This window comes from Cetorhinus maximus, chromosome 30, assembly GCF_964194155.1.
Source record: "Cetorhinus maximus chromosome 30, sCetMax3.hap1.1, whole genome shotgun sequence".
NCBI lineage: Eukaryota > Metazoa > Chordata > Chondrichthyes > Lamniformes > Cetorhinidae > Cetorhinus > Cetorhinus maximus.
The window spans coordinates 14,930,231-14,940,054 of NC_135908.1; the positions used below are offsets into that span (position 1 = coordinate 14,930,231).

The 9,824-nt window shown below is 45.0% G+C and overlaps 1 long non-coding RNA gene across 1 annotated transcript; it reads right to left on the reverse strand.

Annotated features, from left to right (window-relative positions):
* Nucleotides 1-2,484: 2,484 nt before the first annotated feature.
* On the reverse strand, nt 2,485-9,452 carry LOC144669957 (uncharacterized). The gene is made up of 3 exons (XR_013573800.1): nt 9,332-9,452; nt 5,264-5,334; nt 2,485-2,749 (listed from the first exon to the last, which is right to left on the reverse strand). It is a non-coding gene; the product is annotated as an uncharacterized LOC144669957 (long non-coding RNA).
* Nucleotides 9,453-9,824: the final 372 nt, after the last annotated feature.

Genomic DNA, 9,824 nt, shown 5'->3' on the forward strand with positions numbered 1-9,824 from the left:
GTCTCTGAAGTTGTTTGTTCGGAGGTTGGTGTTGTCTCTGAAGTTGTTTGCTCGGAGGTTGGTGTTGTCTCTGAAGTTGGTTGCTCGGTGGTTGGTGTTGTCTCTGAAGTTGTTTGCTCGGAGGTTGGTGTAGTCTCTGAAGTTGTTTGTTCAGAGGCTGGTGTTGTCTCTGAAGTTGTTTGTTCAGAGGTTGGTGTTGTCTCTGAAGTTGTTTGTTCAGAGGTTGGTGTTGTCTCTGAAGTTGGTTGCTCGGAGGTTGGTGTTGTCTCTGAAGTTGGTTGCTCGGAGGTTGGTGTTGTCTCTGAAGTTGTTTGTTCAGAGATTGGTGTTGTCTCTGAAGTTGTTTGCTCAGAGGTTGGTGTTGTCTCTGAAGTTGTTTGCTCGGAGGTTGGTGTTGTCTCTGAAGTTGTTTGCTCAGAGGTTGGTGTTGTCTCTGAAGTTGTTTGTTCAGACGTTGGTGTTGTCTCTGAAGTTGTTTGTTCAGAGGTTGGTGTTGTCTCTGATGTTGGTTGCTCAGAGGTTGGTGTTGTCTCTGAAGTTGATTGCTCAGAGGTTGGTGTTGTCTCTGAAGTTGTTTGTTCGGAGGTTGGTGTTGTCTCTGAAGTTGATTGTTCAGAGGTTGGTGTTGTCTCTGAAGTTGATTGTTCAGAGGTTGGTGTTGTCTCTGATGTTGGTTGCTCAGAGGTTGGTGTTGTCTCTGAAGTTGTTTGTTCGGATGTTGGTGTTGTCTCTGAAGTTGTTTGCTCGGAGGTTGGTGTTGTCTCTGAAGTTGGTTGCTCGGAGGTTCGTGTTGTCTCTGAAGTTATTTGTTCGGAGGTTGGTGTAGTCTCTGAAGTTGTTTGTTCAGAGGTTGGTGTTGTCTCTGAAGTTGTTTGTTCAGAGGTTGGTGTTGTCTCTGAAGTTGTTTGCTCAGAGGTTGGTGTTGTCTCTGAAGTTGGTTGCTCAGAGGTTGGTGTTGTCTCTGAAGTTGGTTGTTCGGAGGTTGGTGTTGTCTCTGAATTTGTTTGCTCGGAGGTTGGTGTTGTCTCTGAAGTTGGATGCTCGGTGGTTGGTGTTGTCTCTGAAGTTGTTTGTTCAGAGGCTGGTGTTGTCTCTGAAGTTGTTTGTTCAGAGGTTGGTGTTGTCTCTGAAGTTGTTTGTTCAGAGGTTGGTGTTGTCTCTGAAGTTGGTTGCACGGAGGTTGGTGTTGTCTCTGAAGTTGGTTGCTCGGAGATTGGTGTTGTCTCTGAAGTTGTTTGTTCAGAGATTGGTGTTGTCTCTGAAGTTGTTTGTTCAGAGGTTGGTGTTGTCTCTGAAGTTGTTTGCTCGGAGGTTGGTGTTGTCTCTGAAGTTGTTTGCTCAGAGGTTGGTGTTGTCTCTGAAGTTGTTTGTTCAGACGTTGGTGTTGTCTCTGAAGTTGTTTGTTCAGAGGTTGGTGTTGTCTCTGATGTTGGTTGCTCAGAGGTTGGTGTTGTCTCTGAAGTTGATTGCTCAGAGTTTGGTGTTGTCTCTGAAGTTGTTTGTTCGGAGGTTGGTGTTGTCTCTGAAGTTGGTTGCTCGGTGGTTGGTGTTGTCTCTGAAGTTGTTTGTTCAGAGGTTGGTGTAGTCTCTGAAGTTGTTTGTTCAGAGGTTGGTGTTGTCTCTGAAGTTGTTTGTTCAGAGGTTGGTGTTGTCTCTGAAGTTGTTTGTTCAGAGGTTGGTGTTGTCTCTGAAGTTGTTTGCTCAGAGGTTGGTGTTGTCTCTGAAGTTGTTTGTTCAGAGCTTGATGTTGTCTCTGAAGTTGTTTGTTCAGAGGTTGGTGTTGTCTCTGAAGTTGGTTGCTCGGAGGTTGATGTTGTCTCTGAAGTTGTTTGCTCGGAGGTTGGTGTTGTCTCTGAAGTTGTTTGCTCGGAGGTCGGTGTTGTCTCTGAAGTTGTTTGCTCGGAGGTTGGTGTTGTGGCTGAAGTTGGTTGCTCGGAGGTTGGTGTTGTCTCTGAAGTTGGTTGCTCAGAGGTTGGTGTTGTGGCTGAAGTTGGTTGCTCGGAGGTTGGTGTTGTCTCTGAAGTTGTTTGCTCGGAGGTTGGTGTTGTCTCTGAATTTGGTTGCTCGGAGGTTGGTGTTGTCTCTGAAGTTGCTTGCTCAGAGGTTAGTGTTGTGGCTGAAGTTGGTTGCTCGGAGGTTGGTGTTGTCTCTGAAGTTGTTTGTTCGGAGGTTGGTGTTGTCTCTGAAGTTGTTTGCTCAGAGGTTAGTGTTGTGGCTGAAGTTGGTTGCTCGGAGGTTGGTGTTGGCTCTGAAGTTGGTTGCTCGGTGGTTGGTGTTGTCTCTGAAGTTCGTTGCTCGGAGGTTGGTGTCTCTGAAGTTGTTTGTTCGGAGGTTGGTGTTGTCTCTGAAGTTGTTTGTTCAGAGGTTGGTGTTGTCTCTGAAGTTGTTTGCTCGGAGGTTGGTGTTGTCTCTGAAGTTGTTTGTTCAGAGGTTGGTGTTGTCTCTGAAGTTGTTTGTTCGGAGGTTGGTGTTGTCTCTGAAGTTGTTTGCTCGGAGGTTGGTGTTGTCTCTGAAGTTGTTTGCTCGGAGGTTGGTGTTGTTGCTGAAGTTGGTTGCTCGGAAGTTGGTGTTGTCTCTGAAGTTGGTTGCTCGGAGGTTGGTGTTGTCTCTGAAGTTGTTTGCTCGGAGGTTAGTGTTAGCAATGACGTTGTTGTTTGCTCAGGGTTTGTCGCTCCAGTTGAATTTGACACTTGTGTTGTCGTGGTGGCCATTGTTGTAGATTCGGAGGCACAAATCTTCATCATGGTACCTGTTGGAAAACCATTTTGTACGTATTTATTTAGCTTTCCACCTGGGCCTTGCACAATCAATGGCCTAAATCATCCGATCAGTGGTGAAGCTGGGGCGATCGCTGCTGACTGCAAATTTCTGCACAATAACCATTTTGAATTCTCCCACCTTAGACCTCTGATCCCGACTGCAGCGGTGATACTTCAAGTGCGGTGAACCATGGGGAACCCCAGTGAAGAGGAGCAATGGAGTGAACTATCCCGTCTTTTTATAACATCAGCTACTTTATTTACAAAAGTTTTTAAAGGTCTCCAAAGTTATCAATGAGTGAGCGACTGAGTGAGTGAATGTGTGGGTGGGTGACTGAGCGAGTAAGTGGTTGAGTGTGTGGGAGAGTAAGCGAGTGGGTGGGTGAGTGAGAGTGAGTGGTGGGTGGGGAGCAAAGTCAGGGTGGGTAGTTGTGGTTGTCGCGTTGGGAGGACATTAGTTGGGTTGGCTCAAATCCTGAGTCAGTCAGTGGGGTTTAGACAGGTCGGGGACGGTTGGGTTGAGGGGATAGTCGAGTCGGGTGTTCAGTCAGCTTGAGCGAATAGTCGTGTTGGTTGGGCAGTCCGTTCTGTCAGAGGGTAGAAGGGTCGGGTGGGACAGTCAGGCTGAGGGGATGGTTGAGTTGTGTGGGGTTAGGTGGGGATTAGTTGGGTCGACAGAGGTGGTGGATCAGGTGGGGTAGGGCCGCTAGTCGGGTCAGGGGTGCGGGATTCTGTTTGAGGTTTGCCGGGGGGGTGGGGTTGGGTCAGGGAGTTTGGGTAGTCAGGCTGTGGGGGTGGTGAGTCACCGGGTCGGGGTAAGGAAGTCGGGTCGGGGTTTGGGAGGGTCGGGGGGGGGGGGGTGCGCGGGGTTTGAGTAATCGGCTAAGGGAGTGTGAGTAGTTGGGTTGGGAGCAGGTAGTCTGGTCGGGATGTGGAGGGACTGGTCGGGCCGGGTTATGTAGTCTGGCCTGGGGGTAGGATTGGGGTGAGCCGCGGGGGCTGCGTAGTTGGGTTGGGCCAGGGGTGGAGGGGTGGGGGGCGGGGGATTGTGGGGGGAGATAGAGTGAGGAGAAACAGCCCCAGACTCTGCTGCACGTTACCCATGAGAAGAGAGTCAGCCTTGAAGCAAACATGACGGTTTGTTTGAAAGCAGACCTGAATTAAGCAGGTGGTGATGTAACCTTGGTAGCGTTGGCTTTGGGCTTAGGCATCCTAACCATCAAGATGGGCAGGCAGGGGGAAAACGCAGAGACCCAGCTTGTAGAAACTGAGGTCATCCTGCGAGATGGGCATTTGCTGATGGCACAGCTGAGTAAGAGGAAGAGTTTGGTTGGACTTCCGTGGATGACTGGTTCAACCAGTGGAGACCCTGATCTGAGGCCATTAATTCTGTACGGGCTGATTTTGGAACCTTCAACCTGGCAGAAATAACGCGGTACAACTGGACTGCTCCATTCTTGCTGATGGGATGGCTGCTGCTGGACAGTCTGAAGGCCACTTGGCTCAGGCACTAGACCCTTCCAACACTCAAGCCCCAGCCCTACGATATACATTGGGCCCTGACCTCCGTTTGGTGTTCATCTCAGCAGAGTGTGCGCCATTCTGGCAGCCATACTGTTTCAGCCTGAAGTGAAGTCTAGGATAGGCTCTGATTTGTTTTATGCAAGGTCGTGGGATGTCAGGAGATGCTCCAATAAAGCAAACGCCATCCTGACTCAACCCACTCTCCGGTCTTAAAATGAGGCCAGCTTCTCAATGTAGACCTAATCAGTCCATGTTGGTGTATATCCTTCAGATGATCAGTAGTCCTAACCACATGGTTCTCTCTTTACCCCTTTATTTCGCTTTCCCTGAACCTACCTGTCTAGCCAGCTCCTAAAAACTGACATAGCCTCTGTGCTAATCACTAACACCAAGAGTGCATTCCACTGCTTTATAATACATTGTGTAAGGAAGGTCCCTCCTGCTCTCTCTGTCCTTAATCTCTTTCTCTGGGCCCTGCCTGAGAGGATGGCAGGAGCAGATTCAATAGTAACTTTCCAAAGTACGTATTTGAAAAGGAAAAATTTGCAGGACTTTCGGGAAAGAGCGCAGATGAGTTGGAGTGTAATCACAGTTGGAATGCAGATAAATTTGGAGTGTAAATCAATGAGGCAAACGGGCCAATTGTGCTACATGATTCAATGATCTATACACTTGAGTAAAAGTGAGTTTGTTGAAAACACTAGTTTCAATATTCAAGATATTTAAACATGTGTTACTAATTAGGAAAATAATAACAAAAATTATTCATTAAACCAGATAAGCAGTGGGATCATACTAGGACCTAGTGTAATACTTGCATTTTGCACAGAGGCCGATCACTATTAATTCCTTTAAACCTCCAAAACCTGCTCCTTCAGTTATGAATCAGGCCCTATTTATGTAAACTACGCAAACTGCAGAATTCATTTATTTCACATTCATGCATTTTACCGACTTACAGTACAGAATGTTTCTCTTACTTGTGACAAGCAGCAGGAGCAATGGATTCAAGAGGCCCATGGTCCAGGCTTTGGGTTAACACGTAGAAATTCTAAAACATAACAAAGAATGTCATTTTAATTTTTGCGTGGCTACATCACTACCCATTATCACTACTTACAACACCATCAATGTCACCCTGCTGCTTAACCAGCTGATTCCGTGCATGTGAACCCCAATTATAACGACCTGCGTACACGCATGCACCTATCTGTTCAACCATTTACTTCATCATCTTCCTGGTAATGCGTGTAGATAAATTGTTAAACTGTTGGTATTCAGGTATGTAAGTAGATGTACTTAATTGAGAGATTCCACCCCCACCCCCAGGCCAATTCCTGACATCAGCAGACTGCTCTACAAGGAGAATCTTGTCCTTTCCAGCACTAGACGGAGGTGATTGAATGTGGGTCTTATAAAGCTACACACAATAGCAAATACAAGAGGTACCTCAGAACATTATTTAAACTAAACCATGACAGTAGGTAGGAACAACAGGTCATTCAGCCCCTCAAACCAGCTCCACCATTCAATCAAATGAATGCTGTCCTGAGCCTCAACTCTCCATTTACTAGCCTTTGCCCTACATCCCTTAATACCTTACCACATAAAAATCTGTCTGTCTCAGTCTCAAATGTTTCGCTTGACCCAACAATCTTTGGGGTGTGCATTTAGGATTTCCATTATTCTTTATGTGAAATACCCCATCCTGTATTGATTCCTAAATCACCTGGATCTAATTTTAGGAATATGCCCACTTATTCTGGATTCCCTTACCAAAGGAAATGGTTTCTTTGTGTCTACGTTATCGAATTCCTTTATCATTTTAAGCGCCTTGATCAGATCACTTCTCACTGAATGTGCAAAGAAGCAGAATGAGCCTCGTTGGAGAAGGAAATGGAAGGAGGTCTCACTTTGCTTGATTTCAAAGCCAGTTTAGACTTCCACACTCGATGAAGCTGGTGCTGGGTGCCCTCAAGAATCGAAAAAAGGTTCTCTTCTGCTCTATTTGGTATCAAAAACCAACATGTCCAATGGTATCAAATTCCAGCTGGTGTCTTTCCTCTCACACCGATTGGAAGCACAGATTTTGACCCAACTTAAGCCATAACAATCATAATCGATCTAGAACGATGAGGAAGCCCATCTCCAGCTGCTCCCTCCAGCAAAACTCCACAGTCCAACTTGTTAAATTATTCTTTCACTGAAAATGTGGCTTTGTAACGTAGGCCTTAACATGGCATTAATAGTGGGGGAACTGTATGTTTAAGGCATTAACTCAAATGAGTTAACAATGAGCAAAATACAAAGGAATTCTATAGAAATTGGTAGATCTGCAACTTTGAGATTGTGTAGCTTATCCCCTTTTCTTTTCATAAACAATGAATGAGGATCTTGATGCAATGATTCAGCCATCAATGTTATGACTACGCTCCAAGTGACACACTAGATTTCAAAAGACTGAAACCAAATGTGCTGATCATTGCCCTCACTTGCCTAACACTGTTTATACATGACTATGCCAAGGCAAACAGGAAATGGAATAAGAAACACTGGAGATACTCAGCAGGCCAGGCGGCATCGGTGGAGAGAAGTCGAGCTAATGTTTCAGGTTGTTTCTGTTTTTATTTCAGGCTTTGAGCATCCGCTGTATTTTGCTTTAAGAAACAGTTACCTTTTCTTCTACTGCCCCCTTTTTGGCCAAATGCATCCCATGGAGCTTTTCTTGCAAGCTTCTCTCAGTATTGTTCTAGGTGGTACCCAAGGCGGTGCAAGGAGTGGACTGGTGATAGTTTTTGCTTCCTCTCCTGCAGTGAACAATCTGACCTCTATCCGAGGCTTCCTTTTGAGAGCATAGCTGGGTGCAGGAAGTCAATGCTACGAGGGGGCTTGTAATCACAGGTCAATGCCATACTATGCCCATGTGCACAGTTCTAGAATCTGGAACTAAGGGTCACCGTTTAAAAATAAGGGGTCGCCAACATAAGACAGAGATGAGAAGAATTTTATTCTCTCAGAGGGTGGAGAGTCTTTGGAGCTCCCTACCTCAAAAGGCTGTGGAAGCTTTGAATGTTTTCAAGGTAATGGTAGATAGATTCCTGATAAAGAAGTGGGTGAAAGGTTATCGGGGGTAGATAGGAGGTTACAGTCAGATCAGCCATGACCTTATTGAATGGCAAGCAGGTTCAAAGGGCCAAGTGACCTACTCCCGCTCCTAACTCATATGTTTGTACATTTGTATGTAAATGCAATAAAGGAGAGAGCAACATTTTGATGCTGCGACTGTCCACTAAAGCACTGATCTCCCGGGTTCCCAGCATATAAATGTGCCAAAAGACCCAGCATTAAAACTGAAGCCCAATCCAGGAAAAAAACTCAGAGCACTCAGATGGAATGACAGGACCAGAAAACAGGTCAGAGACGAAGAGAGCCAGGGACTCAAATAGAAAATCTAGGCGAGTTCTCCCCTGGGGGGTCACCGCACCATCAGGCATGGTGCCTTACAGTTAAGACATTAAACCAAGTCCCCATCTGCCCTCTCAGGTGGCTGTAAAAGATCCCGTGGCATTATTCAAAGAAGAGCAGGGGAGTTCTTCACAGTGTCCTGGCTAATAGTTATCCCTGAACTGACAACTAAAAGCAGATTGCCTGGTCATGATTACATTGACATTTGTGGGAGCTTGCTGTGCATAGATTGGCTGTCACGTTTCCTGTTTTGCAACAGTAGCCACAATTCCTAAAAAAAGAACTTAATTGCCTATAAAGCCGAAAGTCCTGAACGATGCAAGTCTTTTTGTTAAGCCAATACTAATAATTCATTAATCCTGATGTAATCTTGCTTACTTTGTAAGGTGACAGCAATTTTTGAATAGGTGATTTTGTCTTGCTACAAAGAAGTCATTCAAAATTGTGCCTAAAATGATTCAGTCCTGATGACTTTGGGGACAGCAATTACTCTTCTAATTGAATGTTTCACTTATTTTCACTATTCCATGAGTGCCCAGGAAAGGTAACAAGTAAGCGTGAATGAATGGGGTTGACAATTTAGAGGGGGGGTGGGGAAGGAGGGGGGAGGGCTTTCCTTGGGCAGCCAACTCTCCTCCAAGGGGCACCGAAACTAACTCCCTTCCAGAACAGCAATCTGACCTGGGATCTTCCAGACTGTGCAGGTTACGTGGTATAGCAGGTGCAGCTCTCTTTAGCCTCAAGGTGAGTGCACTGCTTTCCGCCAAACAGAACTGATTGATCCAGCTACATGAAGCAAAAGTTTTTTTCTTTCTCCCCTGAGGTTTATAATCCAAGTATTTAATTGCACTCTTTTCAATCTTTCCTAAGATCTGCTGAGCTTCGTTGACCCTTTTGGATCTTGCAAAGCAGGCTACACAAAGGTTTGCAGTGAACCTCTGTACATAATCTGCTCTGCGTTAAATATGTTCCAGTCTTAGAGTTCAGTCCAGTGCACTGCACTTCTCTTCCACAGGTGCATACAAATACATTTTAAAGCAGGAGATCCTAAATGATTTAAAAACCTACTAGAAATTCAACTTGTTTTCTCAAAGCAGCAGATATAATGCCCCAATTCAGCAGCAAATTCTCTTGAACCGCCCATTTTCAACTTTGTCATGAATATTGACCTGTGTAAAGGCTTTGGTTCTGCTCTACATGAGATAGCCACTGTGCTTTACAAAGGCACAATACGCCTATATCACCATTGGTAGCACCTATTTCTAAGTCTACAATGACATTTTAAATTGGAATACAATAAATAGCCACATTATGAACAATATTTGACCAGTTTGTTCTAAAGAATCATGTATATTAATACATCAACTTATTATACATTTGTCTTTAAGAAATATGAAATTCTAATATCCTTGTATTGGGCACATACCCAGAATGAAAATGTACTCTGTCAATATTTGGTTGACCATTAAATCATAATTTACTCATAACAAAAATTTCTTTAAGCTGATGTTCAAAAAGACAACTTTTTTTTAAAAAAGGTGCTAAAATAGTAACGAAAGAAATAATACAAAATTTCCTCTTACCGAAATGGGCTAAATCCTTCCTAGAGGTCCAATTCTGTTTGATGAAAAGCAGCTATGAGGTTAGGAATGGATCTCCAGAGCTATCTCTCCAAATGATACCTGTTCCTCGGCGCAGACTGTTTATTATTTGCTGGAGGCTGAGTTACAAACAGATCTTTTACGTGGGCATTGGCAGTGTCATGTTTCAAGTTTCATGACACTTTTCTTATTGTCTTTTTCTTTTGGCACTTCTAGGCATGGAGCTAATAGCGGTGGAATGCTTGGGGAACTGGTCCAACCACTCCTTGACGTTGACTGACTGCATTTTTTTTAGACAGCTCAATTCTTTAAAATGTAAGTCCTTATTCAGGTCTCCGCCAGACTGTAGCTGGCCTCTCACGCCTCCTTCAACTCAGCCATTGGAAGATGCGTGGAATGGCTGATAGCCTTCCAGCGCCTGATCTCTCCACGCAAGGCATTTTGAGTAACTCCTAATGCTTCCTTTTTGCCTCTG